This window comes from Sciurus carolinensis, chromosome 5 (genome assembly GCF_902686445.1).
Source record: "Sciurus carolinensis chromosome 5, mSciCar1.2, whole genome shotgun sequence".
Taxonomy (NCBI): domain Eukaryota; kingdom Metazoa; phylum Chordata; class Mammalia; order Rodentia; family Sciuridae; genus Sciurus; species Sciurus carolinensis.
The window spans coordinates 25,467,500-25,494,730 of record NC_062217.1 but is presented as its reverse complement, the minus strand read 5'-3'; the positions used below and the strand labels follow the sequence as shown (position 1 = coordinate 25,494,730).

At 39.3% G+C, this 27,231-nt stretch overlaps 1 pseudogene; it reads right to left on the bottom strand.

Moving 5' to 3' along the window:
* LOC124985536 (uncharacterized) overlaps positions 1-27,231 on the bottom strand; it is a 282,243-nt pseudogene that overhangs the window by 229,062 nt on the left and 25,950 nt on the right.

The window sequence follows — 27,231 nt, the reverse complement described above, 5'->3', positions numbered from 1 at the left end:
ATCTGATTCTCACTAAATCTGAGTCTTATTTTCTGCCAAATTAACCTTGGAATTGAGTGGTTGGGCAAACGACAGAGAGAACTTAGTGACAAAGTGGATGGTTCTGCTCATTCTGCCTCAGAGCAGCTGAGCCCCCATGCTAGAGCCAGGAGCCAGGAGAAAGCAGCTGAGTGGACATAATCCATGTAGAAATGACCTTGCATTTCTGCACTTGCTTCATAATCCGGGATTTAAAGTGGACCTAAAACTATTCTCAGTTAAAAAACAAGTGAGGAGATGTTTAACAATATTAATAATGACTACAAAATGGACAAATGATCTGAATAGACATTTCCTAAAAGAATATATATGAGTGTCCAAAAAGAATATGAAAATGAAATCAGTATATCAAAGAAAGATCTGCATTTCCATGTTTATTGCTATTGTTCCATGTTTATTCACAGAAGTAGAAAATAGAACAGTGGTCACTAGAAGCTAAAAAGAGTAGGGAGATGGAGATTGGACAATGGGTACCAAAACAGTTAGGTGGCAGGAATAGTTCTAATGTTCTTAGCACAATAGCATGACTATATTTTACAACAATGTGTTATATAGCTCCAAATAACTAGAAGAGTTTAAAGTCTCCAAAAAAAAAAAAAAAGAGAAAGAAATGATAAATGTTTGAGGAGATGGAAATGGTAATTACTCTGATTTGATGATGTGATAATTACACATTGTATATATGTATCAAATTATCACACTCTGCCCCATAAATATGTGCAACCATTGTGTGTCAATTAATTTTTTTAAATGAAGAAAATAACGAAGGAATGGGTTGTGCAGATATGAAATATGAGACTAATTGTTAGCTAAGAATGATAATTGTATGAACATTGGAGACAAAAGAGCAATAAGAAGATGTTCACAGACACCCACCTCTAAATGGAGAACAAAATTGCAATGATTAGTACTATAGAACCCACGAAAAGTTGCAAAGTGGATTTTGCACCACATGGTTGCTAACTCACAGAGGTCCAACATATTTGTTCGTTAATAATAGTGGATGTAAAGTAAACAGTTATTGTGTATGAGATACTGACTGTGCTTAGTGATTTGCATGTTTTCTTGTGCAAGCACACAATCTCCTGGGGTTGGTACTACTATCGTCTCCCATTTTACAAGTTAGGAAAGTGAGGCTTAGAGAGTGATACAATTGTTGCTCAGTTAAAGTTATCATAGGTGTCCTATGTATGGGACACTGGGACGTGATGGGTTAAGCCAACCTGCAAAAGGTCAAGTAGCTAGCAAGATTTCAACTGGCTAGCAAGAGATGTTAATCTGTAGAGAAAGAGGAGCAGACAAAGGACAGAATCCAGTGAGATCAAAGTATCACCCACATTATGGATAGGAAAAGGAAATTCGGGGAAGAAATTAGGCAAGGAGAAAACCAGAGTAGAGTCTTAGAGTATTCAAACTGCCAGCTTTCATAAGGACCTCATTGTGTCCTGAGTCCTTCAAAAATGCTGCTCCTCATTTTCCATTGCTAGTCCCTCTTTCTTTGCTTCCAAATCACTTCTTGTCCACCCTTACCAAATATCTGCCACCCCCTTGTAGCAAACTAACCTGAGAAATGTGCTGTTGTGGCTTCTGCTTCTGTCCCACTGAAAAATAATGTCTTTTGTTAGTTGCTCCCAGAAAGCAACCCTGCCTTTGAGTCTGGAAGACTCTTGACCCAGAAATGGCAGGTCATTGGAGATGCCCCAAATTTTAAGAAAGAGAAGATGTGACCCATGAAGCCCAAGAAAAATCAGATCCTCTAAATAGAGATTCTTAAATGCCATCCTGGGACCCATGGGGAACCCCAAGTTCTTTTCAGTGAATCTAGGAGGTCAAAACTATTTCTTTTCATAAGAGCAGAATGATATTCAGTTTTTCACTTTATTTTTCTCATAAGTATTCAACAGATTAAATTCAGAAGAAATGAGAATCCTACTATCCTCTATTCATTCGAATTTTAGAGTGCTACCTCCCTAACTACTCCTCAGCCTCATTTGTGACTTCTTTGCCTAGGCTTAAGAATGTTGGTGTTCTTTAGAATTCTTATGAGCCCCTATGCTCTCTCCCTGGAAAATCTTATTTTCTACAACATCTCAACTAACAACTACCCATGGATCATTTGATGGGGGATGAGTTTTGTTTTGGTTTTAGTAGTTAACACCTTTATTTTTGCTGTTGTATACAAGCCTAAAAATGGTCTCTTCCCAATGAAAAAATGCATCCTGTGTTATACTTTGAGCAAGTAGTAAAACCTAATTTTTTTTTTTTGCAGTAGAACTATTCCAATAAATCATTTCTTTCCAGGGAACCTCAGTCATGATTAATAGTCTGGTCCCCAAATTGTTAAAGGTGGTTGATCATCTCACTAATAGACAATTTCCATTTTACACAGAATAAAACTGCAATGACTGTAGTCATATCCTGATGCTGGCAGTTGATTTTTAGGATCTTCTGGTCATGTTGGTTTGCATATTTTATCTTCCTTTTACAGCAGAGAAGTTGGTATCTAGGATGGGCTGTAAGAAATTCTTCGTTTGTTCTGTTTTTCTCTGGATTCTGATGTCTATCAATTTTTTTCCACTCATTTCCAAAAGTTATTTGGTAATCAAGCTCACTTTCTCACCTTTCTTCTGAAAGAATCTCACATTTGTTCAGGGCCTTCAGCTGACCAGTTTTGGCAACAATGAGCTGCCAAGTGGTCTGTGCTCCTTTGCTTCCTTCAGTCAGGGGATTTCTTAGGCAGGACAGAGTGTGCAGGTTCTGTACCTTATCTAGCTCATTTGATAAATGACCATAGTGATATCTGATTGTCATTTACTGCAAAGCACTTCAGAGACAGGAACAAGGATGTTTTGCACCCAATTTCATCATCTAAAAATGTATAGAGGAAATTCCAACATCAAAGAGGATTAGTTGTTCTAATCTGGGCAGACAGGCTTTCGGGAACAGCTGGTTTTCATCAATTGACAGATTAAAGGTCTAATAGCGAGCATCTGTAGAGCATCATTTGGCCTTTCTGAAATGAAGATGCTGAAGTCCAGGTTCAACTCCTCAAGAACTGGTCACCCGGGGGCACATTGCAGCATCCTGACATTTGAGAACTAAAACCTTCAGTGTAGGATGCGTTCCAGTTAGAGATGGCAAGCCAGAGGGAAACTGCAGTTTATTTTCACTGTGTTAATAGGGACCAAGTTTTTGGGCTGATCAGCAATATGGATCACTTCATCCCATGATGACAGCAGGGTTTTTTGATACATTCACTCTTGTAATATTAGGATATGTTTTGGCATTTCCTCCTTTTTGACCAGAACGAATTACTGCACAGTTCCTCAGAGAAGTTTCTTGCAACTTGCTCAGTTGACGCTGCTGCTTAATCCCAAGAGTCAAAACCAATGGTTTCCACAGGTTTCTTCCCAGTTGTAGCAATTGTAAACAAATGGGATACATGTTGTTTCTCTGTTTGTACATGGAGTAAAGACATACCATTTGTGTAATCATAAATTTACATAGGGTAATGTTGTTTGATTCATTCTGTTATTTTTTCCCTTCCCCCCCCTCCCCTCCCACCCCTCTTTTCCCTCTATTCAGTCCTTCCTTCCTCCATTCTTACAACCCTCCTTAACCCTAACCCTAAACCTAACTCTAACCCTAATGCTAACCCCTCCCACCCCCCATTATATGTACTCATCAGCTTAATAGCGAGATCATTTGTCCTTTAGTTTTTTGAGATTGGCTTATCTCACTTAGCATGATATTCTCCAATTTCATCCATTTGCCTGCAAATGCCATAATTTTATCATTCTTTATGGTGGAGTAATATTCCATTGTATATATATGCTACAGTTTCTTTATCCATTCATCAATTGAAGGACATCTAGGTTGGTTCCACAATCTGGCTATGGTGAATTGAGCAGCAATGAACATTGATGTGGCTGTATCTCTGTAGTATGCTGATTTTAAGTCCTTTGGGTATAGGCCAAGTAGTGGGATAGCTGGGTCAAATGGTGGTTCCATTCCAAGCTTTCTGAGGAATCTCCATACTGCTTTCCAGAGTGGCTGCACCGATTTGCAACCCCACCAGCAATGTATGAGTGTACCTTTTTCCCCACATCCTCGCCAACACCTATTGTTGCTTGTGTTCTTGATAATCGCCATTCTAATTGGGGTGAGATGGAATCTTAGGGTAGTTTTGATTTGCATTTCTCTTATTACTAGATATGTTGAACATTTTTTCATATATCTGTTGATTGCTTGTAGGTCTTCTTCTGTGAAGTGTCTGTTCATTTCCTTAGCCCATTTGTTGATTGGATTATTTGTATTCTTGGTGTAGAGTTTTTTGAGTTCTTTATAGATTCTGGAAATTAGCACTCTATCTGAAGTATGAGTGGCAAAGATATTCTCCCACTCTGTAGGCTCTCTCTTCACATTACTGATAGTTTCCTTTGCTGAGAGAAAACTTTTTAGTTTGAATCTATCCCAGTTGATGATTCTTGCTTTTATTTCTTGTGCTATGGGAGTCCTGTTAAGGAAGTCTGATCCTAAGCCAACAAGTTGAAGATTTGGACCTACTTTTTCTTCTATAAGATGCAGGGTCTCCAGTCTGATTTCAAGGTCCTTGATCCATTTTGAGTTGAGTTTTGTGCAGGGTGAGAGATAGGAGTTTAATTTCATTCTCTTGCATATGGTTTTCCAGTTTTCCCAGCACCATTTGTTGAAGAGGCTATCTTTTCTCCATTGCATATTTTTGGCCCCTTTGTCTAGTATGAGAAAATTGTATTTATTTGGGTTTGTGTCCGTGTCCTCTATTCTGTACCATTGATCTACCTGTCTATTTTGGTACCAATACCATGCTGTTTTTGTTACTATTGCTTTGTAGTAGAGTTGAAGATCTGGTATTGCGATACCCCCTGCTTCGCTCTTTCTACTGAGGATTGCTTTAGTTATTCTGGGTTTTTTATTCTTCCAGATGAATTTCATAATTGCTTGCTCTATTTCTGTAAAGTACATCATTGGGATTTTAATTGGAATTGCATTGAATCTGTATAGCACTTTTGGTAGTATGGCCATTTGACAATATTAATTCCGTCTATCCAAGAACATGGGAGATCTTTCCATCTTCTAAGGTTTTCTTTAATTTCTTTCTTTAGTGTTCTGTAGTTCTCCTTGTAGAGGTCTTTCACCTCTTTTGTGAGATTGATTCCCAAGTATTTTATTTTTTTCAATGCTATTGTGAATGGGGTAGTTTTCCTAACTTCTCTTTCTGAAGATTCATCACTTATGTATAAAACTACATTGGATTTATGAGCATTGATCTTGTAACCTGCTACTTTACTGAATTCACTTATGAGTTCTGAAAGTTTTCTGGTGGAATTTCCAGGTTCCTCTAAATACATAATCATGTCATCAGCAAACAGGGATAGTTTGAGTTCTTTTCCAATTCGTATCCCTTTAATTTCTTTGGTTTGTCTAATTGCTATGGCTAGAGTTTCAAGGACAATGTTGAATAGAAGTGGTGAAAGAGGGCTGAATGCCTGCTTTAAAATACATAGTTGCTTCATGATCCCATCATGCTTTGCTCTCTCTCTGGATTGTCCACTCTACTCCTAACCAGAGTCCTGCCACAGGATGGACAATGCCAGAAAAGTACAATGTTGCATGTTCTCCATCACCTTCAACTCTTCAACCAATGATATCTAACATCAAAGTGTCACTCGTTATAAGACAGTTAGAATTCAAACCATGAAATCTTCCAAGTGTCTTTTTGCTCACATATCATTGGGAATAACACATAAAGGAACCCTGTGGTTCTGCTCTATTTGTTTAACTATATCACATCTCTGCCTGTAGCACCTTGGTAGTTCATGTGGCCCCTCGTATGAAGCCAACAACCACATGGATGACTTTTGAATCAACATCCCCAGACTAGAAATTTTTCCTATACATATAAATGACCATTAGAAAACTCTTCCTGAATGTCTCACAGAAACCTCAAATTCAAATGTTCAAAACTGAGCCTGTTGTCCTCCCCAAATCTTCCCTGTTCCTATGTGCTTATGACCGTTAATGGCACCTGAACCTGACTCCTCCTGCCCCTTCAGATGACTCAAACAGTCAGTACCCTGGAGATTTCACCTGCAAAATCTCTCTTCAGTCTGTCCAGATTCTAAACTTAGCATCTTTATTTGGACCAACCTCCTACCATCTCCCCTACCTCTAGTCTTGACCCAATCCAACTAATTCTCAAACCATAGCCAGAATCTTTCTAAGACCACAATCTGAATGTATTCCTCCCCTTGCTTAAAACCTTTTGGTCATCTGCTAGGGCAGATCAGATTTCCCAAAGAGCTATGACAACATCTCCCATTCCACATGGTCCCTACAATGCCACCTTGCCTCTCCTCCATCAAAAGATGGAGGCTTGTTCCCCTTTCCCTGGATCTGGGCTGGTCAAAGTGACTATTGTGGAATCAAAAGAAAACAACGGAAGTGATTCTGTGTGATGTCCAAGGCAAGAGGACAGGGAGCCTTGCAGCTTTAGCCCAGGTCTCTTGATATGGTAGCTCCACAGATACTTGCTCTCAAAACCCAGCAGCACAATGTAAGGAACCCAAGCAAGCTTTGGAGAAAGGCCACCTGGGAGTCTACAGTCTACATCCCAGCTGAGCCCAACCTTTGAGCCATCCCAGCCCACATATCAGATAGATGAGGAAAGAAGCTTTGGGTAACTCCATCCCCCCAGCCATTTGCCCTATATCTGGCTGTTCAATATTTGGGCTAAGGCCTAAGATACCATACAACAGAGACAAGCCATCTGCTATCATTTGGACCTTGAATGTTTCCTAAAGACCCATGTGTTAAAGGCTTGGTCCCAGGACCACTGTATGGGGAGATTGTGGAATCTTTAAGAGGGGGGACCTAATGGAAGGTCTTCAGGTCATTGAGGGCATGCCCTTGAAGGAGATTGTGAAACTCCGTCTCCTTCTCTATTCTGTCTTTTGGTTCCTCTCTTTTGGTCCCAGGTGAGTGGTTTTGCTCTGCCATGGACTCCCACCATGATGTGCTGCCTCACCACAGGCCCAAAGCAACAGGAAACAAACCATGCACTAGAAACTCCAAAAATGTGAGCAAAAATAAAACCTTTTCTCCTGGTAAGTTGAGTATCTCAGGTATTTGTTATAGTGATGGAAAGCTGACTAATACAACACCTCCTCTGTGCCTCTTCAGAATGCTGGACTCACAGAAACTGTGCATGTAACAAATATTTATTGTTTGATGCCACTTAAGTTTGAGGTGGCCTGTTATGTAACCATATATATGTAACTTCCGCCAATGTCTTCAAGATATCAATCTTGAAGATATCAATAACAAACAGAGCAGCTTTCCAAAACAGGATTTAATTGGGAATAGCAAGCCATTGCAATGTGAAATGTGCATGCCTTTGCAACTACGGACACATTCAGGGAAGCCAAGGGAGGTGAGGATTTTTTAAGGTAAAATGAGGAGTACACATAAGTTGTTTTGAGACAAAGGGAATGCTGTTTGCAGGGGTTTATCATGGGAATTGATGTTAGTTCGTTAGTGGAAATGGAAACTGTCTTCATATATCTGGCTAGATGTCTTCATGACTCGTGTAGCAAGCCACAGACTGGAAAGTCCTTGGCAAAAGTTCTTGTTACAGGCCTATGTAAGAGCCAACAGAGTGTCTTTGTAATTGTTCTTGAAGACATGAGTGCATAAGTGCTGTCCCTTCTTAGTCTCCTGGTTTGTGTGAGTTTGAGACAAGTGACTCCATTTTGATACTGACAACTTTCCCAAAGGTAAACTCATTGTTCTGTCTTTCATGATGCCATCTGTGCTCCACTGTCACCTTTTGCCCTTTCCTTGCTCAAGTCCATCCTCCAACCCTGCTTACCAGTCTGTTCTCTGATCAAACCATGCTCCTCCACCACCAGCCCTTTGTACACTTATGGCCACCCTGATTGATTGACACATTCCCTCTCAGCATCCACCTCCCTTCCATTTCCATGACAGTAACAGGATAGCAAAATGCTCCTATTTCCAGGCTTCCATGCAGGTAGGAAAGTCATTTGTGACACTGTCTGACCCATGGAAATGAAGCCATAGTCTTCTAGGGAAGCTTTTGCTCTGCGATTTAAAGGAGAGACTTTGCTGACAGCATTTCCTCATTTGTTGGGCCTTGAATACCAAAATGATATTAGGGCAGCAACTGCTATATTGTGACCATGAAGGAAATGCCCAGAGAATCACAAGTTCTGGCCTGACATGGATCTGCTAAACCAAGGCCAGAAGCTGCCTCCTCCTAGTCCTTATGCGTGAAGAATATAGATCCCTAATTCTTCAAGTCATCTGTGATCAGCATACTCTTATTTGAAGCTGAAGTCATTCCTAACTGATGCAATGTCCCTCCTTCTGCCTGAACACTCTGCCTCTCTCCACTTAGTCCCACTAGCTCCTTCTAAAGCTTCATATCCATGCTGAGATTTCAGCTCCCCAGGAATTCTCCCCTGGCCTTCGGAGTCTGGATCTGAGCATGCCACAACAGCGTTCATTTCCCTCCTATAGCACTTACCACAGTTTTCCTTTTTGACATACTCTGCATCACACTCTATGTAGGCTGAACCGTGCCCCCCACCCCATTCATATATTGGATACCTAATCCCCAGTAGCTCAGAATGTGACTGTATTTGGAGACAGGGCCTTTAAAGAGATAATGAAGGTAAAATGAGGTGATATGGGTGGACCCTTATCCAATATGACTGGGGTCCTGAAGAGAAGAGGAGATTAGGACACAGATGTGCACAGAGAGAGACCATGTGAAGACCAAGGGAAAGGACCATCTACAAGGCCAGGAGAGAGACCTCAGGAGAAATCAACCCTAAAGACACCTTAAGTCAGACTTCCAGTCTTCAGAACTGTGAGGAAAAGCCTCTATTATTTAAGCCACCTAATCTGTGGTGGCTTGCTATAGTAACTTGAGTAGACTAAAGCACAGCTACTATGATCAATGTGATAGGACATCACTCCCCTTTAATTAGGTCACCTTATATAAGAATCTGTCATCTCTGCTTGCAGGGGTGTGGGGATTGACTCTTATGCAGGTCTCAAGGAAGCAAAGAGCAAACTGCCATGAAGCCTGTGGACCTGAGGGTGACCTCCAGTCAAAAGCAGGAAGGAAGCCAGAGCCCTCAGTTCTATAAGCATAAAGAAGTGGATTCTGCCAACAACCATGAAAGCCTGGAGAGAAAGAACTCCAAGATCCAGCCTGGGCCATACCTGAATTAAAGCCTTGGGGAGCTAAGCCATGCCTAGACTCCCCCCCATCAGATCATGAGATTATAAATGGGTGGCATTTCAAGCCACCAGGCTTGAGGTAATTAACTACATAGCATAGAAAACTAATATATGCCTGCTGGTGAGTTTTCTGTTTCCTGGTAGGGATTAGGGAGGCTCCGTGTTTTAGTCAGCTTTTTCGCTGACCAGAAAAATTGTAGAGGAGGAAAGGTTTATTTAGGGACTCACAGTTTCAGAGTTCTCAATCCATAGACAGCAGACTCCATTCCTCAGGTGTCAAGGTGAGGCAGGGCATCATGGCAGAAGAGTGTGGCAGAGGGAACCAGCTCACATGATGATCAGAAAGCAGAGAAAACTGCACTCTCCAGATACAAAATATATACCCCATAGCCAAAATATATACCTCAATGAACCACTTCCTCCAGCTACACCCCACCTGCCTCCAGTAACCACTCAGTTAATCCCATCAGGGATTAATTCACTGATTATGTTCAGGCTATAATCCAATCATTTGTCCTCCAAACCTTCTTGCATTATCTCACATGTGAGTTTTTGTGGTACACCACTTCTAAACCATAACACCAGGCAAGTGATTTTCATATGACTTCAAGCTAGTAGTGTTCATTGGAAATTCAGGAATTGCACTGGTGCAGAGAAAAGAAAGGGAAATGATAGATATTGTGAGACACTCTACCACCTCCAAACATATTTTTCTCTCAATGTTTGATGGAGTGAATAACTAGAATAGTGTAATTTGAAGAGCAATAAGAAGCTGTCAAAATAAATCTGCCCCACCTTCCTATCTTGACACCTAAGAAATCCATCTGTGGGGTGAATCTGTAAGCAATAAGAAGCATTTGGAGTCCTTTTTCTAATACGCATGTCTGAGCCTCACCCAACAACCACAAAACCAAAGCCTACATTCTTACTGAGGATATCCAGGGGCTTCAGATACTTACATCTGGGGACTATCCCTTGAGAATCACCTTGGAGGACATTATGTTAAGTAAACTGTTAGACACAAAAAGATACATACTGCATGCTCTGACTTATATGTGGAAGTTAAAAGTCCAACTCATGAAAATAGAGAGTAGAAGAGTGGTTACCAAAGCCCAGGAAGGAGGCAACAGGGGTGGGAGGTGAGATGGAGAGAGGGTGGTTAAGGTATGGAGTGCAGTTGGATAGGCTGGTAATGTTCTATAGCACAATAGGATAACTATGGTTGATGACAAGTGATGAAATACTTCAAAATAACTAGAAGAAAGGACTGTGTTCCCAACAAAAGAAATGATACATTTTTAAGGTGACGATAATCTGGTCATCACACACCGTATACATGTATCGAAATGTCTCACTATCCCATAAAGAGGTATAATTATTATGTGTTGATTAAAATTTTTATTAAAAAATCACTTCAAGCTCTCTCAGGAGACATATATATTACAATTGCAATGAGGCAATCAAGGGTGCAGAAACACAAACATTCGGATCATCTCTAGTAGTAGAAAGTGGCCTTCTCCCCTCTCAGTCCAGTTCTGACTCCAGGGCCTGTCCTAGAGCCACGTCTGACTCCATGGTCCCTGTCAGGACTTGTTGCCAGGCTCTTAGGCTGATGTCCAGCCTGTTCATACCTCTGCTCAGCCCAGAGAGGGTGGATGCCCTGTCCCCTCTCTGGAGCTGCTCTCAGTCAATACATGGCCTTCTAATTGGATTCCTTGAGCCTGGGAGCACCAGGACCCACACCCAGGTCAGTCCCTTCAGCTCCATAAGCAGAATCTCCGGGCCGGACTGACTGACTGCAGCTGACCTGGTTTCAGATCCTGAGACACTACCCCACAGAAGAGCCCGGAGGCCTGAGAGAGGCGGCACCTGAGCTCTTTGGTAGTTCACCTCTGACAGATCCGGCCCTCCCCGACCGGTTTTTCTCACAGCTCCTCCTCGGACCTGTTGTGATATTTACAACATCGCCAAGCTGGGAGGCCCAATCAGCTGCCCTGATGTCCCATTGCCAAGAATGTCAGAAAAGTACTGGTGACACTTTCCGTGTGCTCCCAGCCTTATCCCACCTCCCCCTCCCTGTCACACCTGCATTCCAGGTATCCACTGCTGTCCCTCAAGGGGCAGGCCTTTCTTTTTAGCTTTTTATCGGTACATTATAATTATACATAATAATGGGCTTCATTATGCCATTTTCATTTATGTATATAACCTAATTTGATCAATCTCATTCCCCAGAACCTTCCTTTTCTCTCCCCTTCTCCCTTCCCCCCCGATCTGCTTGCTCTAAGCTGTTGATCTCCCTTCTGTTTTTATTATTTCAATTATTACATTGTAATTATATATATATATATATATATATATATATATATATATATATATATATATATATAAACAAGAGGCATTTCTAACAAGTCTTCAAGGCATTCAAATAAGGCACCAGAAATACCATCAGCGCCCTCTAGTGAATCACCCCAGAATGGGCTGAGGACAGGCACTTCCTTCTACTTCTTACCTAGAAAAATTGAAACTGCTCCCAAAAGCCAAGACCCAGGATTAATTAGAATTTGGGGATGAGTCCAAATTTCTTACTGAAAGCTTTGTTATTGGTTTGAGCTATTGTGTATAATGACAGGCATAGAGTCTCAGGGAAGACAGTATTTGAAAACCATGATTGTGAAGGTTGTGGATGAGTTTAGGGTTGGTGGGTCTCTCCCTGACCTAGAGGGTATCATAAATTATGTGTAAAGAAGAAAGGAAAGTTTTTGCCTCTAAAAAGTGATTTATATTTTTAAAGAAGTAATGATTTTTTTAGAAAATGAGGCCCAACATTGAGCTTTCTCTCAATGATTTAAGGGGAAAAAAATCATTTCTTTGTATTTTTGGAAATACAGAGTACTTTCTATATAAAATTGCCATGTAAGTCACAAATTGCATGACAAGTACAATGCTTTTTATGGCAATATTTAACTCTATAAAATATTCTTACCTGATGATAAAAGCAAAGGCTATCTTATAGTTTATGCTATTTTACTGTTCACAAAGCCCATTTTATGTACCTTTATAATAATTGATCAAGGAAGGTAATATTTGATGAACAAGGAACTGAGTAAGTGGCCCCCCAGGGGACACAGCCGGTAAGTGGAGAGCAGCAAATCCTAACCTCCCTCCATGTTTCATGTGCTTCCATTCTTGTTCATCCATTCTTAAGTTCCCCAAAATGACCTTGAGATAGTTTTACTTGGCCCAACCTTTGTTTTACTTGTTGTTGCAGGAAGAAACAATAATTTTGAGGTGAATCAACACATTTCCCTTCAGATATAGAATACTTTTCATTCATCTTTTTCCAAAAGGTCATACAATTTATGACTTAGTTACCTTGTTTAGGTTGTTGTTGTTTTGTTTGGCTTTGGTTTCTTTTCCTCCCTTCTGAGCCTCCTCAAGCCTCCAGTCCAAGTTACTCTGGAATGCAGTGAGTCACTGGGTCACAGACACTGGGCCACCTGTGAGCAGTTTTAGTCAATGATTCCTCCAAAATCATAAAACTCATTTATTAGTGGAGTTTTCAGGATACATTATATTCAAGTATCTGAAAAGATTAGTGCGCATGCATTTCATGACTAGTGGAAATTTCATCCGGTTGTGTTCTTCCAGACAGAGACCCACTTAATGCCAGGACTCATGGCTTAATCAAACATGATAGACATTTAATAAGTGTGTAATAGATCTATTTGGGTTGAGTTGCAAAATTCAAGACCCTGCCAATCCATGAATAAGTGGGGAGACCAAATGAGTTATAACACGCTACTAAGACAACCAAACACCCCACAGTTGGAGAACAAATTTTTGCTGGTTCACCTCTTGGATATTCGTCAATTCCTTTGCTTGTTGACTCCTTCAACTGCCCTATTCGCCCTCCTTCTCCCGCAACCAGGCTGTAAGGCAGAAGGTCAGAGAGGGTATGGAAGTTCCCAAAGTGTCCACTATAAATATTAAAATGACTCATGTTGGTCTGCTAGTATACTCTTCTGGTGTCCAGAACTGAATAGTCTCATAGCAGTTGCCAATCATTTATAAATCTTAATATGTAGATAATTATCTTTTTAAAATCCAGTTAACTAAATTATTTATTATTCTAGTCAATATTTAAACATGTATTTCTACCAAGTCAGAATCAATGGTTATACTATAAACTAGTGGATGTGCTCATTTTTCCTTGACTAGTATATACTGCACCTGTCATGGCAATGGTAAGTCAGTGCTTTATTACACTGAGATATTACTGTTTGCTTAACATACGCTATTCATTCGTTTTGGGGGTTGCTTCAATATTCACTACTAAGAATTGTGCCATGATAAACATATTTGTGTGACTTTCTTTTTTGTCTGGTTTTTAGTATCTTTGGAATCTATTTCTTAGACTATCTTCCTAGAAACAAGATAGCCAAGGCAAAGGAATTAATGGATTATCACTCACACATATATCCAGAGTCATGCGACTTTATAGAAAGAGAACCATGTTGGTTTCTATTTGGCAACATTTTTCAGGAAAGAGTTTTTTAAAACTTACTTATAAAAAGTTGTAGTCTTAGAATTTAAGAAATGGAATACTTTTTGAGAGTAAAAGAAGTAACTTCTTCAACATTGCAATTTCTTGTTGTCACAATTAGTTATGATAGGTTGTTTAGATTGAAGTATATGACAAAATTAAGCCTCATACAGATATGTGTTTGTAAAAGGATAAGTATTTTAATAGCCTTTTCATTAATAGCTTTTCATTTTAATAGCTGTGTGTGTAATTTTTGATATTACCAATGGCTAGTTTCAATGTAGAATTTGAAACTTTATGAACTTTTCATGCTGTGTTCCATTAAAATTCGTTAGGCTATCTTGCACTTTGAATGGTTCTTTTATCAACCCATGATTTTATAGTATCATGCATTGTTCAGTTGGAAAAATTTGCTTTACTAATATGGAGACCTTCTAAATACTGAAGCATTTTATTATACAATATCAAAAACTCACTTTGCCAGAAGCATTTGTCACATCCCTGTAATCCCAGCAGCTCAGGAGGCTAATGCAGGAGGATCATGAGTTCAAAACCAGCCTCAGCAAAAGCAAGGCATTAAGCAACTCAGTGAGACCCTGTCTCTAAATAAAATACAAAATGTGGCTGGGGGTGTGGTTTGATGGTCAAGTGCTCCTGAGTTCAATCCCCAGGACACTCCTAAAAAAATTTCACTTTGACCCAGGACTAGATGACTTACTGGATAATCCCACAAAACATTTCAAAAAGAATTAACACCAATCCTTTTCAAACTCTAAAAAGTTAAAGAAGAAACATTTCCAAACTCAACTTATGAGGTCAACATTTACTCTCATAACAATATCAAAGATAGTCTAAGAAAACTACAGACCCATATCCCTGATGCATTGGATGCAAAAAAAAAAGTCCTCAATAAATACTAGCAAACCAAATTCAACAATGTGTTAAAGAGAATATATACCATGACAAAGTGGAATTTAGTCCTGGAATGTAAGGAAATCAATCCATGTAATATAGTGCATTAACAGAAAAAAGGACAAAAACCACATGATCATCTCAGAGTACCAGGAAAAAATCCTTTGAAAAATATTCAACACCCTTTAATAAATAATATACTCAACAAGTTAGGAATAGAAGGAAACTACCCCAACACAATAAAGGCCATATACGAACACTCCACAGTTAGCACCATATCAATGGTGAAAAGTTAAAAGTTTTCCCTCTAAGATCAGGAACAAGGTAAAAATGGCTGTGTTCACATTTATATTCAATATGGCACTGGAAATCCTAGCCAGAGCAATATGGCAAGAAAAGGAGGGGGAAGCATCCAAATTCAAAAAGAGGAAGTACAATTGTCTCTCTACAAATGTCATGACTGTCTATGTAGGAAACCATAAAGATTGCACACATATACACACAACTGTTAAAATTAATAAATTAAAATTTTTTGAAGAAATAGGAAAAAAAGTCCTAAAATTCATATGGAATCTTAAAGGACTCTAAATAGCCGAATCAATCTTGTAAAAGAAGAACAAAACTGGAGACTTCATACTTCCTGGTTTCAAAATATATCACAAAGATACAGGAATCAAAACAGTATGGTTCTGGCATATAAACAAACATATAGACCAATGGAACATAAGAGAAAGCCCAGAATAAACCTTCACATCTGTGGTTGAATGATTTTTGACAAAGGTTTCAAGTATACGGAATAGAGGAAGAACTGTCTTTTTAACAAATGGTACTGGAAAAACTGGATAGCCACATGTAAAAGAATGTATATGATCCTTTATTTTATACCATATATAAAAATTAATTCAAAATTGAATAAAGATCTAAAGGTTTCAGGTGAAACCACAAATCTTGTAGAAGAAAACATATCAGAAAAGCTTCATGGCATTGGATTTGGCAAAGTTCTTGGATGTGACACTGAAGTAAAGGCAACAAAAGCAAAAACAGACAAATAGGATTATCCAAACTTAAAAATGTCTGCACAGCAAAGGAAACAATCAATGGCATGAAAAGACAGTCTAGAGAATGGGAAAAATATTTTCAAGCCCCATAACTTGATTAGGTGTTAATAGCTATAAAATGTAAATAACTTGCTCAACTCAATAACACATAAATAACCTGATTAAAAATGGGCAAAGAACTTGGCTCTTCTCCAGAGAAGATATACAAATGGTCAAAACACCCATGAAAATATGTTCAACATCACCAATCATTAGGAAAATGCAAATCAAATCTATAACTAATTACTACCTCACACCCATTAGAATGGCTATTATCAGAAAAACAGAAAATAACACGTGTGAGCGATGATGCAGAGAAATTTGAATTCTCATGGACTGTTGTGGAAATGTAAAATGGTGCAGCCACTGTGGGAAACAGTGTGGAGATTCCTTTAAAAATTAAAAAATGAAATTGTCAAAGGGGTCCAGCATTCTCACTTCTGGGTACATATCTAAAAGAACTGAAAACAGAGTCTCAAGAGATGTTTGTACACTTTAATATTCAGAGCAGTATTGTTCACAATAGCCAAGAGGTAGAAGTCACCTGAATGTCCACTGATGTATGAATAATGAAGAAAGTGCAGGGTAATACTGTGTAGTCTTTAAAAAGAGCAAATCCTTTCTGAAGTATGTGATATTTGTAGAAATTCTGATTTGGAAGGGAAAAAAAGAAAGAAAAAGAAAGGGAAGGAAATCCTGTCACATGCTACTGCATAGGGGATTGAGGACGTCACACTATGTGAATTAAGCCAGTCACGAAAAGACCAAAATAGCATGATTCCACTCACATGTGGTATCTAAAGTAGTTGGATCCTTAGAAACAAAAAGTGCCAGGTACCAGGGTAAGAGCCCGTTCCATGAGTGAAGATGGAAACATTCCCAAGATCTGTTGCACAAGTCACAGGTTTTATATATATATATATATATATATATATATATATATATATATATATACACACACACACATATATATGTATATATATATACACATTTACATATGTTACATATATATTATGATTTTTATATAATTATACATATAATTATTAACATATATTACATGTGACTTGTGCAATATATATTGTAATAAAATATATATATATATTTGCCCAACACACACACACAAATGTTAGTCAATGTGGGCAGAGGGAAATGAGGAGTGAACAGGTAGAACAGGTGTAAGGGAGGAAGAATATTGTTTTCCCTACCCACCTAGGTTCATCACTGAAGGCCCTAAAACAAAAGATTGCTTGATTAGCAGGAGAAATGCACACGAATGCATTTCACATAAGTTTTACATGACACAGAAGCCTTCAGAAAGAAATGAAGATCTGAAGAAGTGGCCAAATAGGGCTATTCTTATGCTAGATGTGATAAAGACTGGACAGCCTTAGAGAAATACTGGACAACAAATGTGCTCCAGCAATAATAAACCAGGGGAAACTTAGCAAGGCAGGACATTTGGATTCTTCCCTGTGACCCTCCATCTTCAGAGATAAGGATGCTCCCTTCTCATGGATATAGAAAGAGCATCCCTCAAATAGGGCCTTATGACCTGCCTCGGGAAGGTCTGAAATCCTTCCTAGATTTGATGACCTGCTTCAGGGGAAAATGAGAAGAGAAAGGCAAATGGCCCACGTCATATAATAGTGTGACCTTAGTTTTTGTAGCTTTCTCAAATTCCTTCAGCTTAAAAATACAACCATATGTCATTTAACAATAGCCATATGCTCTAAGATTTGTGTTGTTAGGCAATTTTGTCATTATGAGAACATTAGAGAATGTACTCATACAAACTACAATAGCCATGACATCACAAGGCAGAATAATCTTATGGGACTGCCACTGTATGTGTAGCCCATCATTTACAAAAGTCCATTAAGGCAGCACCTGACTGTTTTCAATATGCCAAGAGGCCAGATTTGGGGGTACCATGGCCTTGTTCTCCATCACAGGGGATTTTTATAATACTGAAACCTTTCAATAATGGTTCTGTAATGGTAGACATATCATGAAATTATGCATTTGAAAAACCCATATAATTGCAAAACACACAAAGAATGAATCCTAAACTATGGATTTTAGTTACTTGTAATATATCAATACTAGTTCATCAACCATAATAGATACCACAGTTAATATAGGACATTAGTAACAGCAGAAACTAGCAAGGGGAAGATACAAAAACTGTACTTTTTGTTCAATATTTCAGTAAACCTAAAACTGCCCTAAAAAATAAAGTCTATTAATTTTTTAATCATATTGGTTAGCATCATTGATCTCATCAGAAAACTGTTAAGTATTGGGAAACCATCAAGTTTGTGATAGGCAGATTGCTAATTATCTCTTGAAATTTGAATTTTATCATAGCAAAAAATACTGTCAGTTGTCTGCTTTGACATGACAGACTCACTGCTTTACTTTTCAAAAATGTTTGCCAAGTATCCAGAACTGGATAACAATAATTTGACTATTCATCATTTCTTTATGTAAAATTAGTGTTCCATGGAGAGAAACAGCAGCTAGTTGAGCTTATGTCTCAAATAAGGGCTCTTCCTCAAAATAAGTGTTATTCTTAACACTTAGTAGTCTGACCACTTTGTCAGGTCTTCCACTTCCTGTGGCCTCAGCAGCGGATTAATCCTGCAGGAAGTAGGTCATGGTCCCTTCCCCCCACCCTCTCTCTCTCTGTCCTCCCCAGTTACCATGAGCTGAGCAGCTCTCATGCACCACACCCTTCCAGCATGATATTCTCTCTCACCTCTGGCCCAGAGCAATGGAGTCAGCTAACCATGGACTGGACCTCTGAAAGTGTGCATGAACTGGACCTCTCAAAGTGTGAGCCCAAAATAAACTTTTCTTCCCTAAGTTATTCTTGCCAAGTATTTTGGTCACAGTGACAGGAAACTGATATACTGCTAAAACAGTTTGACACTGCCCTGCTTCAGCAAGTAAGCAGGTTAATCATGACTGTCATACGATAGCATGACCTTAATCTTTTAGAGCTTATGTCAATTTTTCTATTATTCCCATGCTGACAGTTACACTTATCATCACCCACCATTTACAGATCAGACACTGAGGTACAGAAAGGTTATTAACTCCCCAAAATCTTCAAGGTTATCAGCCAGCAGTACAAACTCCTTTGGGAAGAATTCACAATATTTTCACTATGAAACACACCAGGCATCAACCCTAATTGACTTAGCCCCTCAGAGCCCTACCATTTCCTAAAAGAGACCCTAGCAGTGGCCCTGAGTGATATGTTGTGTGCAAACTATAGAAGTACACAACATATATGAATTCAGTTGGTAGCAGCTTAGGAATAACTTATGATGATTTTACATTTACTTTCTTTTGGGGGAAGGGTACCAGGGGATTGAACCAAGAGTTCTGGAACCACTGAGCCACAACCCCAGCCCTTTTTTTTATTTTTTATTTTGAGAGAGAGTTTCACTAAGTTGCTGAGGCTGCCTTTGAACTTGTGATCCTCCTGCCTCAGCCTCCTGAGTTGCCGGGATTACAGGCATGCTCCACGGCAGCCAGCTACATGTAGATTTTTAAAAATAGCCTTAAATCTCCACAACAAACCTCTTCAGCCACACATAGTAATAAAATTACATGCCAACTATAAATTAAAGGTGGATTTCAACTGAAGAGCTCTAAATAACTCTCTATGATGGCCTAATTGTGAAATGACTTGCTGTGATTTACCTGGGTAGATACACCCCTAACTCCTGGAAGTTATCTTTCATTCTGGTAATATTAAAGAAATTTTTAAACCCTGTACTTCTATGCTCATGAGTATCACATGAAAATTTGCAACATTACAAACCTGAAAGGCAACATTTAAAACTTGGGGTAAGTGCCTTCCTCTTCCAGCTCATTTCACAGTCAATATTTCAAAAGCAAAAGAAAATGTCTTGCTACTATGATGTTAATACACTGGGGTTGTTTTTTCTCTAGCCTATTTCTTTGAATTGAAGGTGTTTTTGATACGTTTAATATGAATATTCAGAAGGGTTAATGCAAAGATATGAGTGACAGCAAGTCAGCCTCCAGGCCTCTTCAGTTCTTTCTTCTTTTAAAATATTTTTTAGTTGTTGATGGACCTTTATTTGTTTATTTATATGTGGTGCTGAGAATTGAACCCAGGGCCTCACTCATGCTAGGCAAGTGCTCTACCACTGAGCCACCACCCCAAACCCTTCAGTTCTTTTTCACTCTTTTTGATATGGAGGCTGCTCAACCTTCCCATCCCTGGATCCCCTTTCCTGCAGTCTTCTTCCTTCCTCTGCCACCACGGAAACCATCAGACTTGGTATTCAGTCAGTACATTTAAGTTTTATGGAGTACTTTCCCATCCATCATCTCCTTTGGGTTTTGAACTTTGACTTACTTTGTAAGATAATCATCCTGCCCACTTTTCCTCAGGAATAGAAGACTCTGAGAGGAAGTAATTTGCAAACACGAGTATAATTAACCCTTCTCTCCTTCCCTTAAGATCCTTCCAGTTGCCAATAAACTAACTTACACTGGGTTTTACATGATAGCTAGTTCCTTCACATGTTCCCTTCACGAAAATTAGACTACTACAAGAAAATTTTTTTCCATATTTTTATTGGTGCATTATGGTTGTAAGCAATCGTGGAATTTATTGTTACATATCCATATATGTTCACATGTACACAATATAACAATATAATTTGATCAACATCATTCCCTAGCACTTCCCCTCTCCCTCTTCTCACCCCCCATCCCTTTCCTCTACTCTACTGATCTTCCTTCAATTTTCATCAGATTTCTTCTCCCACTTCTCTTTCCCTTTTTCCTTTCTAGCTTCACATATGAGAGAAAACATATGACCCTTGACCCTCTGAGTTTGGCTTATTTTGCTTGACATAACTCAAGTTCTATACATTTTCCAGCAAATGGCATAATTTTATTCTTTATGGTTGAATAAAACTCCACTGTGTATATACACCACATTTTCTTTATCCATTCTTCATTGATTTACACCTAGGCTAGCTCCATAGTTTGACTATTGAATTTTGCTGCTATAAACATGGGTATGCATCTATCACTGTAGTAAGATGGCTTTAATTCTTTAGGATGAATACTGAGAAGTGGTATACCTGGGTCATATGGTGATTACATGCCTACTCGTTTGATGCACCTCTATAGTGATTTCCATAGTGGTTGTATTAATTTACAGTCCCACCAAGAGTGTAAAAGTGTTCCTTTTTCTCCACATCCTCTCCAGCATTTATTATTGTTTGTATTCTTGACTGCCATTCTGACTGATGTAAGATTAAATCTCAGAGTAGTTTTGCTTTGCATTTCTCCAATTACTAATGATGTTAAATATATTTTAATATATTCATTAGCCACTTATATTTCTTATTTTCAGAAGTGTCTGTTTAGTTAAAAATTTTGCCCCTTTATTAATTGGATTTTTATTTTTCTTTCTTTTTCTTTTTGGTATGTGTGTGTGTTTTGTTTTTGTTTTTTGTTTTTTTTTTTTTAGTTCTATATGTATTCTAGATATTAATTCTCTGTCAGAAGAGTAGCTAGCAAAGATTCCCCCTCATTCTGTAGGTTCTCTTTTCACATTCTGTTGTTTCTACAAAAAAAATAAAAATAAAAATAAATATATATATATAAATATATAAATATTTAATAAATAAATATATATATATAAATACATAAAATAAATAAATATATATATAAATATATAAAAGCAACATGCCTTTGGCCTCACAGTAACATCTGAAGATGGCATGCTTTCTCCTCTGAAGTCCCAAACAATAGGAAAAACGTGTTCAGATTGGATACACACAGTTTTAGCAGTAATTGAATGGAATTCAATAATCATGCTCTTTAGATAGCCTCCAGAACATTCGGCAGCACAACTAAATGCCCAATTAGAGGAAACAGAAAGAGTTAAAAGAAAATAGCCTATGAGCCTAAAGCTGGGAGGCTGGGCCTTTGATCTTCTTTTTCAAGACTCTGGCCAGGGGAGGGAGTACTTTAAACTGAGGAAACAGGAAGTGCCTAGATAAAAAGTTTGTTTTGTTTTGTTTGGGGTGGGGGGAGGTGCCTTTCTAGAAGCACTCTTCCAGGAAAACAGTCCTTTCCCACCTAGAGGCTGAAGTTTCCTGAGAAAAATATAAATAGCTTCTCTGACATGAGGTAGAGAATCGGTTAGTGAGTAAAGAGCTGCAGAAAGCGAGCTTGCCTTCCTGGATGTTATCAGCACACAGGAAGTGGAGGGGCGACTTTGAAGAGAGAGCCTCGGGGGGGGAGAGGCTGGAGTGTAGGCCAGTCATCTGGAGATTTGAAAAGGCCACAAAAGCTGTGACAGAAGTAAGAGCTGGGAGTCCGGGTGTGTGTTCACATGGCTGTACTACAGGGCTGGGCTCCATTCTCCTGGGGGGAGTGTCATCGTAGAAGATGGCTGAGTTAAGCATGGCAGGGAACATCCACTGCGGAACCCAGAGCCTAAACTCAAAGCGTTCTCAAATCGTTCCCTTTTGTCGGTGACGCCACAGGAAGTACCTAGAATGGGTGGGTTTTCGTGGATCACAGTGCCCCCTGGTGGACATGTGTTTGAAGTGCAACCCGCTGGGGGAGTTTGGGTGTCCCGTTGGACTGGGCAAAATGAGGGTACACCGGTTGTAATGGGGTTACAAAGAGGTATGGCTTCTTTGACAAGTACAATCTTCATGTTCTCAAATATCAGATTGCTTACCAAAATAAGCCAACTGCAGCTGTATCTGTACACTGCTTCCATCTTAGAGTTATTCCCCATTCCCACCCCACCCCCATGGTCAACTTGCCATGGTATTTAGTCAACTCCACCCTTGCCCTGGATCAGATTATTCACACGTCTCTCCTTCTCAACATTTTACCCATAAGTCCCTAAGTTGGAATTCCTCTTCCCCCAGCTTCATCTTTCCCCTTGAATCCCCAACAATAGAAACAAGCTGTTTCTATTCTGATCAGAATAAACTCAGTTTCCCTTTACATCTCCTATCTCTTAAGTTCGCTTTTAAATGAATCCTGCTAGTAGTGTGGGTATCTTTTAAAGAAAAAAAGTATTCTTCATTATACTCGTTAAAGCAGGGCAAGGCAGATTTTATTCGGGACCAACACAATAGGTATAGGGACCACCACACAATGGGATTTTATAGTGGGAGACAGATATTGAATTTGACTCCCCATACCTGGGGAAAGTGTGAATTTATAGCCAAGGAACAGGATGGGGATTAGTGCATAGAAAATTACTAAGGGGATGGAGAATTCTGGCTAAACTGATCTAATGGATGACATTATCTGAGGAATGGCAGTTGATAGGGAACCTGATCAGACATCAAAGGTGGTTGAATATCTAAGATGAGGGATTCATCAGTTTAGTTCTTACTAAACTAACTTAGCAGGGCTCTTTGCTAAAATTGGATTTTACAAGTAAGTATACAGATGGACCCACTAGAGGGTTTGTTACCCAACCAAGCCTGTTTTGCCTTCAATGTGTCAATCACTCAAGCCATGAGTTTTGCAAAAAGAATTTGTTCATGAGGCACTACTAATGCAGAGGTGGGAGCCCCCAGATGCAAATCCACTTCTCTGAAGATAGGATTTAGGGGTATTCATGAGATAAAGAAAAAGGGCATTCAGAGGTGATTGGAGGTAAGAAAATGTGAAGAGGGTGGTCTGTGCATATGTGATCACATTCATGGAATACATGTTCCAAAAGTGGGGGTGGAATTTTTGACCCTCTGGCCTCAAGTGGTCACCCATCCAAATACTTGGGCAGGCGCAGGAGAATGGGTCAGCAGCTTCAGTGGGTTTGAATCAGACAAATCCCATGCATCGAAGATGCTATCCATAGTAAAGCTAGGAGGGGCTATTACTTTATTGTTTAAGGACCTTGTGACATCAGTGATGAAAGATAATAACCAGAAGCAAGTGAAGCTAATGGGTTCATTCAGGTTCTCCCTGGGTTCAAAAGAAAGAATGTACTTTATTTGATTTTTTAAACTTTAGGGAGAGAGTTCGGCTCAAGCCTCTTACAAGAGAAATAAAAATGATTCATTTAATTGTGGGGACTTGATTCCAGGTTCAGGAGCCTAACTAAAGTTTGGCTAAGTGATTCTTCGTCAGGATCCACCAACTTTTCTCAGTGATCTTTGCATTCGTCAAAAGTTTCCTAAGGGGCTGGGGGTGTAGCTCAATGACACAGTACCTACTGTGCATGCCTGAGGCCCTGGGTTCCATCCTGAGCACCACCCACCCACTACTGGAAAAATAAATAAATAAAAAAAAATGATCTCTCAACCACATGAGCTGTGCCAGCACAGTAAGGGGCTCTGTCCTGTCACAAGTGAGACTGTTCAGAGGCAAAGAAGGCTCATGCGGATTTTTTCCAGCTCCTGGCTGGCATCACCTAGCCAGGGACAGGAGAGGCAATGACTGGGTGCATCTGCACTCCAGGGCAGGGACGCTTGTGTCTGAGTGTCTGGAAGATTTAGCATTATTCCTGAATAAACTTAGTGCTGGCATTTCAAGAGAAGTAAAAGTAGTACCTGCCTTGACCCATGACATTTGATTGAATGTCTGTAACAGAGATGAAAAAGAAATGCTGTTGTCCTTATTTTTTATTTGTAACACAATATAGGAATTAAGACCAACGTGGAGTGTCTTGGAGGTGTGAAGCGATGACGAATTATCTCTGCTTAATTACAAAACATTTGGAGATTTCACCAAGAAAAAAGAAAAGGAAAGAAACCCTTATAGCGCCCTTTTGATAATCATAAAATAAAGTAGGAAACAAACCTGAATAAATATATAGAATAGGAAAACAAGTCTCTGTAGTCTAAATATAAGATACAAGGTAATTCCTTTAAACTTCCAGTACAAAATGTACCTCAGACCAAATAGGACGTTACTGAATTAACCCAAACAATTCTCGTTTTAGATGTCCAAGCCATGCCATTTCTGGCATAGGGTCAGGATAGGCAGGAAAATGTATGCATCTGAGAGATGGGTTATAAGGTGCTTGCAAGAACTCATGGAAGTCTCAAATTTATTTTGTCCCAAAGGCGTTTGTTTTTTGGAGAGTTTCTGGGAAACCATATTAGATCATTTAAAAAATAATAATTCCTGGGTGTTGCCCTGTTGAGAGCCAACATAAACACTGCATCCCCTAGATCAAAGAAGCTACCCCATCAAAGAAAAACTAGACAACACCAGGAATTAAATCTTTCAAACTGTTAGAGAAAGGCCGCCAAAAGAGGAAAGCATAGGATGTTTATTTAAATGCTGAGAATTTTTTAAAATAACAACAATAATGATGATGACTGGTATGTAGTTAGCATTTTGTATGACCCAGCACTATTCTGTAAGAATTTTACACATACTCTTTCGTTTTAGTCTTGCAAAATTCCTCTGAGGTCAGTACTATTATTGTCCCCATTTAGAGATAAGGAAACAGAAGCCCAGAAATGTCATTAACCTGCCTAAGGCCACAGAGGCCGTCAGATGTAATGACCTATAATCTCGCCTGTGCCATCTTGCCTCCACCATCTTGCCTCCACCATCTTGCCTCCACCATCTTGCCTCCTTCCTGGACTATACAGTAGGCAGTGCTTCCAACCCTTGCAGATCCTCAGGCATTTTCCAAAGTACTCTGTGAGTGTTTCCTCCTTAGTGAAACAGAAGTAAGCAATAGCCAATAAAAGACACACACTGTTTTAACTTCATTTTACAGATGGGGAACTAAGACCCAGCAAGGCCAAGTAAGCTACCCAAGATCACCTAGTGACAAAGTGGTGACAGGTACTGAATTCAGACTCAGAGACCAAAATCTTAATCACAATACTATATTTTTTGCAACTAAAAAAACTTTTTCAGTCTTGCCTGTGTACCTTCCAAATTGCAAATAAGTCAAACAACAGGGAGAATGAGTATTTTCTTTACTCACATTCATTTCAAACCCAGGAAGGACTAAAGAAAGACATGGCAGGGGATGGCCACCAGAGGATAGAATTTGTCATTACCAGCTACTGGTAATGTCAGTAGAAGTGAGATAGAGTGAGTAGAAAATTTAGGTGAGGATTTTGGTGAGAAAGTCAAAGAAGTGCCAGGCCATCACAAGACAGAAGAAAAATAGTACCTAAACTTGTGCACTAGCTAGGGATCCCAAACTATTTGCTGAATGGAAGAGAAGCAATAAAATACCCAGGCTGGTATAGTACCTAACTGTGCCCCCCAAAATAACTCCAGTGCTCTTGAGTTTATCCTCCTTTTAGAGAATTGTGGAGACTCTGGTTGACTGAGCCTATCTTTTAATCTCTTCCATTGAAGATCGGGTCTATCCAGATCCAGTATATGTGTGAGCCGTGTTGGAATGAACAGGAATGTGCTCTAGAGAGTTAAAGTGTATTTTTTAAATAAATATTTGTGCAGTCCTTACCATGTACAAGAATGAATTTCATCTCTTGGCTGCAGTATCAGCCAGCTGTTTGAGGATGAGGAAATGATTCTTCATGTTGGTTATGATAATTATAGCCCTAAAGTTGAAAAAAAAAATCATGCTTTTGCCCCTCCCCACCCCACAATAGAAAATGAAGACTGTACCAAGTGGAAGATTCCCGGCAGTCCTGTTCAACTGAATGGATCTGCCCATACTGGTTAGCTGAGACTGCTGTAACACACACACACACACACACACACACACACACACACACACACTACATCAGTGGATTAACACAAGGGTTTATGTCTAGCTCTTTCTGCATGTACAGCGTAGGACAGGTCAGAGGAGTGTGATGGAAAGCTCTTCTCATCCTAACCAACCAAAATCCCAAACTGATGGCTGACGGAGAGTCCTTTGAGGTCAATGCTTCCACCACCCTAAAAGAATGGGAACAGAATCGCCACAGGCTCTCAACTTGGACTTCCCGGAAATAACACATAACTTGCTCCCACAGTTCACGGGCCAAAGAAAGTCACAGGATGTGCCTAACTTTTTAAAAGAAACAACAAAATGCAAATATAACAATGTGCCCAGAAATAAGGAGAATGAAAATACTCACTTAGGTGCAATTCTAATGACTAAGACATTGAGTAAATGTCATTCAGTCAAAAAAAAAAAAAAATTGTACAACAGAATATGGAAACATGTGATCACCCAAAAAGGCCCCTTTTAACTTTGTGACTCTCAAATTAAAGACCCACCTGAAAAGTTTCTCAAGAATAATTTTAGTGTTTAAAAAATCAATTGGAAGGTTATTGAACTCGAGGGCCTGGGTTCTTAACAAGCCAGAGCCG